Here is a 12,399-nt window from a genome sequence, read left to right on the forward strand (position 1 = left end):
TATTAATATTAATATTAATATTGCCATCCATCCATGGTTTGGATTATCTGTCATGTTACATTATTTTCACCATTTCTCCATTAAATTGGTTAGGTCATTGAAAACCTACTATAATCTGAGTTGCCCTAAGAGCACACAAAATTGTAATCAGACTGTCAGAAAGGAAAATAGCTATCAGCTTCACAAAATCTGTGTGTTACCTTATAGGGTTCTCTGTTTTATACTCATATGCAAGGCTAGATAACCCAACAGGGAAATCAACTGTAATATTCAGAATGCCCTGTACCTTTTAGTGGTTTTAATAAATTAAAAATTGAAAAGAAGGAAATAACATTTATTAAATGTGTGTTTGTGGAAATTATGTGCATACAGACCTCATGGGTCTACCACAGTTTCTAGTATTATTGCTGTATTGAGGGTTTTGCTTGGCCAAGCATCATTCTCAGTGGTTTATATAGATTTGCTTATAAGATGGGTACTACATTGTTCCCTGTTTTACATGGGAGGAAATGTAGGGTCAGAGAGGTTTAAAATTTGTCCCAAACCACACAGCTAGTAAGTAGTAAATCCAGGATTTAAACCCAGGCAGCCTTACTCTAGAAAATTTGTTCTTAAACAGTGTTATAGAGCTACTCAAAAGGGGCACAATCTATACAGATGGAACTTCCAGCAGACCCTTCAGAAATAAGGCTGGCCCACTTTCACTGATTCTGTGCACCAGTCAATATCTTTGAGGTTTATATGTCTTCTCTCTCTCTCATTTCAATCTCTCAGTCAAAGGATCCAAGAACCAGAACTGCACAATGGCCAATAAAGCTTTCTGCAATGATGGAAATGTCTTATATCTGCCTGCACTCTTCAATGTGTCTGACACATGTACTTACTGAGCACTTGAAATGTTGCTAGTGCAACTGAGGAGCTGATATTTTAACTTTATTTAAATTTAACTAATTTAAATGAAAATAAGCACATGTGGTTAATGGCCATATTGATTGAAGAGTGCGGCTGTAGAGATTATACTGAAATAATAATAGGTATGAGAAGAGCTAATATTTGATAGGCATTTATTAGCTCATTCAAGCCTCAGAACAGCTCAGTGCGCTAAGTACTATAACCAACCTTATTTTACTGGTGCAGGAAATTATTTTAAAGAGTGTTGTAGGGTTGGCCAATACCATGTAGCATGTACAGGTAGAAGTAGAAATTCAAGGTTAGAAAAATTGATCTAAAAAATTAAAATTGAAATAAAAAGCAAAGATCCTTTGGCCATACAAATAATTTTAAAAGTCTGAGGCCATGACTGGTTTTGCCCACGATTTTATCTCAGGGCCTGGCCTTTAGTAGTAAATGTGCAATAAAAAGGTGTTGAATGAAGGAGTGAATAAAATAATAGTTAAAAGTCTTAGTCAGTTATACAGAGAATTGTAGCAAATTGTCCTTCATCTGTTCTAAGAACAGCCTGGGAGATTTAGAGATGATGAAAAAAATTCCTGACACTGAAATGAGTTTCTGGAGGATACTAAAATTTATATTCTGAAAAATAAGATTTCTCTTATTCAAAATGCAATTACTTTGATATGCTCCCACCTACAGAATAAGGGATTGATTAAGTTCATTCCTCATTCCTTTGAGATAATCATTCATTCTTTTTTTTTTTTTCTTATTTCTTTTCTTTATCTTTATTGTTGAGAATATTACAGGTGTCCCATTTTTCCCTTCCAATTGACCCGCTCCACTTCGCTCCCACCCCCTCCCCAGGCCTTCACCCCGTTGTTGACTGTGCCCATGGGTTATGCATATATGCATATAACTTCTTTGGTTAATCTCTTCCCACCCTCCACCCCCCTTCCCTCTTTCCTCAGAAATATGATCGTCTGTTGCATGCGTCAATGTCTCTGGATCTATTTAGTTCATCAGATTCTTTTGTTCACTAGCTTCTTCTTAAAGAAGACCCTTCAACATTTCCTGTAGTGCTGGTGTGGTGGTGATGAACTCCTTTAGCTTTTTCTTGTCTATGAAGCTCCTTATCCGACCTTCAGTTCTAAATGATAGCTTTGCTGGGTAGAGTAATCTTGATTATAGTTCCATGTTTTTCATCACTTTGAATATTTCTTGCCACTCCCTTCTGGCCTGCAAGGTTTCTGTTGAGAAATCAGCTGACAGTCGTATGGGTGCTCCCTTGTAGGTAACTAACTGCTTTTCTCTTGCTGTTTTAAGATTCCCTCTTTGTCTTTAACCTTTGGCACTTTAATTATGATGTGTCTTGCTGTGGGCCTCTTTCATTCATTCTTAAGTGTAAAAGAGCCTAACCTAGAATATAAAGAAGAAAATATATTCTTGCCAAATATTTTACTCAGAGAGTGAGTTACAAAGAGGGCACATCTGTTGCCTAATTAACGGTTTGTTGATTAAGGAGATTATAGAAAATCATTTTGGGGTTATTCAAAACTGTATAACTTTTTTTGGTTTATTTTTACATTTCCCAGTGAAAATTTCTTTTCTTTATTTAATTTAAATTAATTTAATTTTTTGTTTAAAATATTACAGGTGTCTCTTTTTCTCCCCAATGACCCATTCCACCCTGTCCTAACCACCTCCCCAGTCCCTCTCCCCACCATTGTCAGTGTCCTTGGGTTGTGTATATATGTATATAAATTCTTTGGTTACTCTCTCCCCCTCCACTTACCCACCCTCCTCCCACCCTCTTACATTAGTCAGTCTGATCTATGCTTCCATGTCATTGAATCTATTCTGTTCACCAGTTTATTAATTTTTTTAGATTCTGCATATAAGTGAGATCATGTGATGTTTGTCTTTCTCTGCCTGGCTCATTTCACTTAGCATAATTTTCTCCAGGTCCATCCATACTGTCCCAAAGGGTACAAGAACCTTCTTCTTTACAGCTGTGTAGTATTCCATGGTGTAAATGTCCCACAACTTTTTATCCACTCATCTACTTATGGGCACTTAGACTTTTTCCAGGTCTTAGCTATTGTAAATTGCATTGCTGTGAACATAACGGTGCATATATGCTTTCTGATTAGTGTTTCAGGATTCTTAGGATATATCCCTAGAAGTTGGATCACTGGGTCAAAAGGCAGCTCCATTTCTAATTTTTTGAGGAACCTCAATACTGTTTTCCATAGTTGCTGCACCAGTCTGCATTCCCACCAGCAGTGTGCTAGGGTTTCCCTTTCTCCACATCCTTGCCGGCATGAGTCCTTTGTTGATATGTTGATGGTAGCCAGTCTGACAGGTGTGAAGTGATACCTCATTGTGATTTTAATTTGCATCTTGCTGATAATGAGTGACTGAGCATTTTCTCATATATCTCTTGGCCATCTGTATGTCTTATTTGGAGAAGTGTCTATTCAGGTTTTTTGCCCATTTCTTAATTGGGTTGTTTGTCTTCCTCTTGCTGAGTAGTATGAGTTCTTTGTACACTTTGGAAATTAGCCCCTTATCAGATACATCCTTGGCAAATATGTTTTTCCAGACCGTGGGGTTTCTTTGTATTTTGAGGCTGTTTTCTTTTGCTGTGCAATAGCTTTTTAGTTTGATGTAGTCCCATATATTTATTTTTTCTTTAGTTTCTCTTTCCCTAGGAGATGTATCAGTGAAATTTCCACTATGTGAGATGTCTGTGACTTTACTGCCAATGTTTGCCAATGTTTTCTTCCAGGATTTTTATGGCTTCACAACTTACATTTAAGTCTTTTATCCATTTTGAGTTTATTTTTGTGTATGGTGAAAGCTGGTGGTCTAGTTTCATTTTTTTCCATGTAGCTGTCCAATTTTCCCAGCACCAATTGTTGAAGAGACTGTCTTTACTCCATTGTATGCTCTTGCCTCCTTCGGCAAATATTAACTGACCATAACGGCATGGGTCTATTTCTGGGGATACTGTTATGTTCCATTGATCTATATGTCTGTTGTACCAATACCAGGCCATTTTGATTACAATGGCTTTGTAGTACAGTTTGATGTCCAGCAAAGTGATCCTTCCCACTCTTATCTCTTTTCTCAGGATGGCTACAGCTATTCAGGATCTTTTCTGGTTCCACATAAATTTTCAAAATGTTTGTTCTAGAGTCTGTAAAATATGCTGTTGGTATTTTAATATGAATTGCTTTGGGTAGTATGGACATTTTAATGATATTAATTATTCCAATTCATGAGCATGGTATATTTTTCCACTTGTTTATCACTTCCACTATTTCTTGTTTCAGTATCACGTAGTTTTCTGAGTACTGGTCTTTTACATCCTTGGTTAAGTTTTTACCTAGATATCTTATTTTTGAAGTTGAAATGGTAAATGGTATTGTTTTTTTAGTTTCTCTCTCTGAAAGTTCATTGTTGGCGTATAAGAATGCCATTGATTTCCAGATGTTGATTTTGTATCTAACCACCTTGCCAAATTCATTTATCAAAACTAGTAATACTCTAATGGAGTCTTTAGGGTTTTCTATGTACAATATCATGTCATCTGCAAATAATGACAGATTTACTTCCACCTTTCCAATTTGGATACCTGTTATGTTTTCTTCCTGTCTGATGGCTGGGACAAGGGCTTCCAGTATAATGCTGAATAAGAGTGGTGAAAGTGGACATCCTTCTATTGTTCCTGTTTTTAATGGAAATGGTTTTAGTTTTTGACCGTTGAGTATGATGTTGGCTATAGATTTGTCATATATGGAGTTTATTATGTTGAAGTATGATCCCTCTATTCCCACTTTGCTGAGAATTTTTATCAGAAATGGGTGCTGGATTGTATCAAATGCTTTTTCTGCATCTATTGATATGATCATATGATTTTTTACCTTCATTTTGTTTTTGTGATGTACCACTTTTATTGATTTGCAGATGGTGTACCAGCCTTGCATCCCTGGAATAAATCACACTTGGTGGTGGTGTATAATCTTTTTAATGTATTGCTGGATCTGGTTTGCTAGTATTTTAGTGAGGATTTTAATATTTATGTTCATCAGGGATAGTGGTCTGTAATTTTCTTTCTTTTTAGTGTCTTTATCTGGTTTTGGGATTAGGATGATGTTGGCCTCATAAAAAGAGTTTGGGAGTATTTCTGCCTCTTGGATTTTCTGGAATAGTTTGAATAGGTGTTAATTCTTCTTTGAATGTTTGGTAAAACTCACCTGTAAATCCACCTGGTCCAGGACTTTTGTTTGCTGGGAGTTTTTTGATTGCTACTTCAGTTTCATTAGTTGCTATCGGCCTATTCAAATTTTCTGAATCTTCTTGATTCAGCTTTGGAAGGTTGTATGCTTCTGGGAATTTGTCCATTTCTCCCATGTTGTCTGATTTTTTGGCTCATAGTATTTTCTTACAACCCTTTGTATTTCTGTTGGGTCAGTTGTTATATCGCCTCTTTCATTTCTGATTTTATTTATTTGGGTCCTCTCTCTTTGTTTCTTGATGAGTCTGGCTAAAGGTGTATCAATCTTATTCATCTTTTCATAGAATCAGCTCTTGGTTTCATTGATTTTTTGTATTCTTTTTTTAGTCGTTATTAATTTCTGCTCTGATCTTTATTATTGTCTTCCTTCTACTTCCTTAGGGATTTTCTTGCTGTTCTAATTCTAGTTCTTTTATTTGTTGTGTTAGATGGTTCATTACATCTTTTTCTTGTTTCTTGAGATAGGCCTGTAATGCTATGAATTTTCCTCTCAGGACTGCTTTCACTGTGTCCCATAGATTTTGTGTTGTTGTTTGCTCATTTTCATTTTTTTCCTTGGTCTCATTGGTAACCCGTCCATTGATTAATAGCATGCTATTTAGCTTCCATGTGTTTGAATATTTTGGGTTTTTTTTATAGTGGTTGATTTCTAGTTTCATGGCACTGAGATCCGAGAAGATGTTTGATATGAATTCAATCTTCTTGTATTTGTATAGACTTACCTTGTGCCCTAACATGTGATCTATTTTTGAGAATGTTCCATGTGCACTTGAGAAGAATGTGTCTTCTGCTGCTTTGGGATGAAATGTTCTATAAATGTCAATTAAATCCATTAGGTCTAGTGAGTCATTTAAGGTCTATGTTTCCCTGTTGATTTTTTTTCTTGAAGATCTCTACAGTGCTGACAGTGGGGTGTTAAAGTCCCCCACTATGATTGTGTTGCTGTCAATCTCCCCTTTTAAAGTCCACCAAGAAATTTTTTTATATGTTTTGGTGCTCCAATATTGGGTGCATAAATGTTTATAAGGGTTATTTCCTTTGTTGGATTGATCCCTTTAGTATTATGTAGTGACTATCTTTGTCTGTTGTTACGGTCTTTATTTTGAAGTCTGTTTTGTCAGAAATAAGAATTGCTATTCCAGATTTCTTTTCCTTTTCATTTGCATGAAATGCTTTATTTCATCCCTTCACTTTTAGCTTGTGTGAATCTTTTGCTCTCAGGTGGGTCTCTTGTAGACAGCATATATTTGGGTCCTGTTTTCTTATCCATTCAGCTACTCTATGTCTCTTGATTGGACGGTTTATTCCACTTACATTTAAGGTTACTATTGATATCAACTTCTTTAATGTTATTCTTCCTCTGTGTGCTGATATACCTTTCTCTCACTATTCTTTCTTTTTCTTAAAGCTGTCCTTTTAGCATTTCTTGCAATCCTGGTTTGGTGGTACTGAACTCCTTTAGCCTTTTTTTTTTTTTTTTTTTGTCTGGGAAGCTCTTTATTTCACCTTTAATTTTAAATGATAGCCTTGCTGGATAAAGCAATCTTGGTTGCATGTTCTTGCTTTTCATTACTTGGAGAACTTCATGCCTCTCCCTCTGGCTGGAAGAGTTTCTTTTGAGAAATCAGCTGTCAACCTTATGGGAGTTCCCTTGTAGGTCACTGCTTGTGTCTTTCTTGCAGCCCTTCATATTTTTTTTTTGTCCTTGACATTTGCCATTTGAATTATGATGTGTCTTGGAGTGGGTCTCTCTTGTTTGGAACACTCTGTGCTTCCTGAACTTGTGTGGCTTTCTCCCTTGCCAGCCTAGGGAAGTTTTCTATAATTATTTCCTCCACCAAGTTCTCTATCCCTTGCTCTCTTTCCTCCCCTTCTGACACTCTTATAATGAGAATGTTGTTTCAGTTCATGTTGTCCCAAAGCTGCCTTAGACTGTCCTCATGCTTTTTAAGTGTTTTTTCTTTTTGCTGCTATGATTGGGTCATTTTTTCTACCTTGTCTTCTAAGTCACTTATTTTATCCTCTGCTTCATTGAGCCTGCTTTTAATTTTTTCCAGTGCATTCTTGATATCAGGTACAACATTCTTTATCTCTGTCTGAGCTTTGTTTATGGTATGTATCTCTTTTCATGTTTTCTCTAAAGTCCTCGATCTTATCATCTAATGTCTTCTTAAGTTTCTTGAACATCTTCATAATCAGTACTCTGAACTCTGTTTCTGATAGCTTGCTTAACTCTATTTCATCAAAGTCTTTTTCTGGAGATTTTTCCTTTTCTTTATTTTGTGGGTTGTCTGTTTGTTTCCCCATTTTGGTAGGTCTTAGTTTTTGTATCTATATATTAAGTATATTTACTGTCTCCCAGTCTTGCGGGGAGGGATTTTGTATTGTGAGACCAGTGGAGCCCAGAGGTGTGTTTTTCTTATATTTCTGAGCTCTTTGTTCTAGGTGTGTCCCTTTTGTGTGTCTCCCTTTTGTGGGTTCTTTGGGTTATCCTCTTCTGGTTGGGTCTAGCGTGTTGTTGACAAGTCTTTGGGAGGACTCTCTTCTCAGGTTGGCTAACTGTGTGTCTCAGCCACACCTCATCAAGTAAGCTGTTGTACTGGTGCTTGCAAGGCAGGACAATACACAACTAAACTTCCAGGAAATAAGGGGTATCTTACAAAATATCTGATAATCACAGTGAAGACAACCCAAGTAAAAATAGAACTGGGAGTGTGAAGGGAGAACACAAGTTCTAGAGGGGAAAAAAATAGCTTAAAAAAAGAAAGAGAGAGAAAAGTAAAGCTTTGAGAGAAAGAAGTGTATTGTTGCTCATAATGACTTAAATTTAGAAAATAATAATAATAAATTAAAATTTAAAAAATAGAGAAGCTACTGGGAGATAATAGAGGCAGGGAAAATATTCTGAAAGAAAACAATTAAGGGAGAGAATAAGAATAAGATAATAGTTGAAAATGAAAAACTAAAAATACATTTAAGAGAATAAGAGAAACTAACAATCTAACAAAAAGACAGGAAGACAGAAGGGAGAAAAACAGAAGGAAAAGAAGAAGAAGAAAAAAAAAACAGAAAAAAATTTATTCCAATGCATCTAAAGGAGAGAGAGAGATAAAGTCTGGGCAGGGAGGGAGTCCAATAAGAGATTTGGGGAAAACTATAGAGAAAAGCAGTAAACTTGTTGGTTATAATGATAAAGTCCCAGCTATTAAGCAAGACTATCAAGAAAGTCTTGATATTAGAAACAAGGATAAAATGAAATAAAGCAAAGAAACAAAACATAAGAGAGAAACAAAACAAAAACAAGCTAAGCAAAATTCTAAAATAAAATAAAATAAGAAAAAAATAATTAAAAATTGGAAAAAAAACAATTTAAATTATTATAAAATGTAAAAAGGAGAAAAAAAAAAAAATGATTTTTTTCCCTTTCTTTTCTTCCTATGGGAAAAAGAGAAGAAGGAAAAAAAGAAAGAAAGTCAGTCAGGTGGGTTTCTTCTGGGCCACTTGTGCTGTCTGCAGGTCACTGTTTTGTGTGCTGATTTCCGTTCTCCTCGGAGGTACTTGTGTATCAGCCAATGCGAGGAGCCATCTAGGTTTGGCTCTGGTGCCCTTAGGTAGATGGTTGATCTGAGGCTCTCTGTGGACCACCTCCTCTTGTCAGCTATTTTGTAACTTTGTAGTTGCCTGGTCTTACTCCAGAGTGTTCTATAGTCTTTAGGGTGCAGGATGGCTAATACAGCTCAAGGTATCACTCCCCTTACTTAGAAGTTTTGCTGTCAGGCACTCACTGTGTGGGAGTTAGTCTCTGCTCCACAGCCAGCTCCTCAGTCCCTACCCTGTCCTTTGATTCTAGTTCCCCATGCTCTGGCCTGCTGTAGCTTCAGATTGATTTCAGTCTGTCCCCTTTTCTGTATGGGCCATTTCAGCACCTTGGGCTCAGTGGGATCGATTAAAGGACATTCCAGTGAGCTCTTTGCCTGCCCAGCTCCCAGCAGGGCTTTTCAGCATTTCCTCCAGTTCCCAAGCAATAGTCCCTTCAGAGTCTTATTCTTGTAATGTTCTCCTGTGAGCTGTTCTCCCTTCCTCCTCAGGACTGTGCCCTACAAGGGTGTCTGGGGCCTCAGAGCTGGATCAGCCTCTTTCCAGAAGGCAGCGGTGCTCTCAGGCTGCAGGAGAGGCAGGCAGGCTCTGCCCCTCCCTTCCCAGCTCTGGTTGGCTGGACACACCAGGCCCGCTTCTCAAACAGTCTACTATGCAAACCCCAATCTCAGCCTCCATTGGTCTGTTTGCCCAGTGCACACAAGGAAGGCGGGAGCCAGTTCAGGGATCAGACTCGAAAATGCACAAAGCAACACACAGGCAGAGTGTCCTGCCTACAAGGTCTTGCTGCCCGCTCACCAAGGCACCCAACAGGATGGGACCCAAAGTCAGCTCCATGCAGCTCCCTGCGCTGCTGATCTCAGCAAAGCTGGGCCAGTTTCACAGGCCACCATGGCGCCCCCTCAAGGCTGGTCACAGATCCCAGACTCTCAGCACCAGAAGCTCGGTGGGAGGGCTCCTCCCTTTCCCTGCACCATGCAGCTTAAGTGCTTTCTGGAGCTCAACACAATGCCTTACAGGAAGGCAGAGGGTCCCCATATGCAGCTGCTCAGTCCCAACCTCTAGTCCCTTACTACTCGGGTGCCACATACTTTGGAACAGCCTTTCCTATGGTCAGCACCCCGAGCATTAGACACTGGTTACAACTGCCACTAGAAGCTTTGTTTCCTAGGAAGGTGCCGTCCCCTCCTTGCAGTCTCACCACTTCCCCTCTTGTCACCTCCAGGTGTGAAATCCCTGTTTTTGGAGGCCGGTCTGCACTCCTGAAGAGAGGGAGCTTTGCAGCCTCCAAGCCTTGGGGCTCGGAGCCCAGCACAGGCTTTAGGGAGGATCCCCCTTCCTACGGCCCCCCCTTACCAGACTCCATGATGTTTCTTCAGTGCTCCCCACTCGCACTCTGTACACTCAGGTATGTTTCTCTGGTTTTTCGAAGCTGGCTACATAGTATTTTAGGTGTAAGTTGAGTCTTTGGCTGGGAGCGGGAGCGCCCTGCTGCTTCTCACAGTTCTGCCATCTTCCCTCATCTCAAAACTGTATACATATTATAATTCTTCTAGTTTCTTTTATAAAGCTGCTTGTACTAAAAACATTCATGCTCTCCATCCATACTCTCCTTTTAATAAGAGCTTTCTACATTTTGTGATCCTCAAACAATTACATGGTCATTTTCTAATAATGATTTGGAAAACATAATGGACAATTTAAAAGAAAGGTGAATATTAAGGCACTAATATCAAAGCTAAAATCTTCTAATGTGTTTCAGGAATCATTCATCCTAATGATCTGTTATGCTCTTTGGTAAAGGGACCACATCTGTCCTGATCATCTGTACATATCCTGAGGACTAACATGGTACCTCCAGGGAGTAAAGCTTCAATGAAATCTGTTGGATGAATAAATGATTGAATTCCAAGGTAGCCAAATACATTGTATTTTTCTGATTTTTGTTGTTGTTGTTAAATCTGAATCCAGGGTAAATTGTAATTTTGCCCACCACCACAAAACAAGACAATAACAGAATACTAAGTATAAAAAGGACTGACATCCCTAGAAATAGCCCCATTACCTTCTTTGTGAAGCTTCTGAACAGCCAAGGTTAAGTCAGGCTCTGTTTTAATGCAGTGTGGCTACAAAGGTGAAGATCATGCCCTTGGGTTCCAGAAGCTTACACTCCATCAGGGGCATAGAAGGGCCATCTGGAGACCGTCTTGATGCTTTTGCTGAGTTTAAGAGTTATGCATAGGATGCTGTGCGGTCAGAGGTGGCACTTAATCCAGCTGGGGAATTCAGGAAAGCTTCTGGAATCTTGAAAAGTGAATAAGATTGAGTCAGATAAAGAAAGATAGGAAGGAAATAGTATTAGCACAGACAGTTTAAAAAATGGATTTCTACATGTTGTTTTGCATGACTAGAGATGAAGTACGTGTGTTGAGGCTGGGACTAGTCACAAGAAGTGTTGTCAACATTTAGTCTGCAAGCAAGGGGGAGACGCTGAAGAGATGCTCATGTCACCAGATTCACTCTGGCCACAGCATGGAAGAGAGATTTAAAGTGAGTAAGACTGGATGCAATAAAAGGGTAATATGCCCTACAGAAACAGGCAAACAGTCAAAGCCTGAATGAAAAAATGTACTTATGTCAACATTGTTTCTAATAATACAAACCTGATAACTAACTAAATGTCCACATTTTTAAGTTTTTGTATGTCAAAAACTAATTTCACAGTTACAGAATTTTATGTCAAAATGCAATTTTGGAGTTGTGTGTGTGTTTTCTATATTATTTTTGTAACAGATTCACAATTATAATCAGTAAAGATGGTTTCAAGTTTTGCAAAGCCCTGGGTGCTGGATATGATAGCTAAATCCAGAATTATGAGAGAGACAGGCATTCTGTTGAGCCCTCACCAAACCTGGGAAGCTCCTGAGTGATGCTTTCAGGATAGTGACTTCTAACATCTTATGGATCGTTCTGGCCATAGAACTAAAACTATATTTTTTCCTGAGCTTTATGACATTTTCTTTCTTAGATACATTCCTTCTCTTATTGTAATAATCTCAATGATGTAGTCACTTTCTCTTGTTTTCACGAGTTCCCCATATAATCAGAATTAAGTTCTTCTTATTTCCAGGTAATAAGAATTAATTCTACACTCACAATTGCACTACTCTTTCTATATACTGAGAGATAAAATTTTAAGCCAAAAAATTTTAATATTTATTAGATAGTCTAGAATAGTGACTAACTTACCAGTTTTGTACCTTTGGTGAATTATATGGCATCTGGCTCATATTAAATGGTCAGTAAATTGTTAGTGAACTTAATAAATCAAGTTGTGTTTCAATAACTCAACTTTTTAACTGCATAGATAGACCCCCTTCTTTCCAGTTCTTTTATTTCTCACCTTTGTGCCAACTTTGTATTTAAAAACTATTTTTCAAATTTATTGTTACTCACCAAGCTGGGCATGCTGTGGTATATGCCATGATTCCAGTGATCTCATGGCCTCATATGAATTGAATTGTGTTGCCCCAAAAGAATATTGATATTCTTACCTCCAGTACCTGTGAATATGGCCTTACTTAGAAGCAAGGCCTTTGTAGATCATC

General features: G+C 38.1%; 1 pseudogene; it reads left to right on the forward strand.

The window, feature by feature from the left end:
* LOC148093731 (ubiquitin-ribosomal protein eS31 fusion protein-like) overlaps nucleotides 1-12,399 on the forward strand; it is a 227,497-nt pseudogene that overhangs the window by 167,896 nt on the left and 47,202 nt on the right.

Source organism: Miniopterus natalensis, chromosome 2 (genome assembly GCF_054644295.1).
Source record: "Miniopterus natalensis isolate mMinNat1 chromosome 2, mMinNat1.hap1, whole genome shotgun sequence".
In the NCBI taxonomy this organism is placed as follows: domain Eukaryota; kingdom Metazoa; phylum Chordata; class Mammalia; order Chiroptera; family Miniopteridae; genus Miniopterus; species Miniopterus natalensis.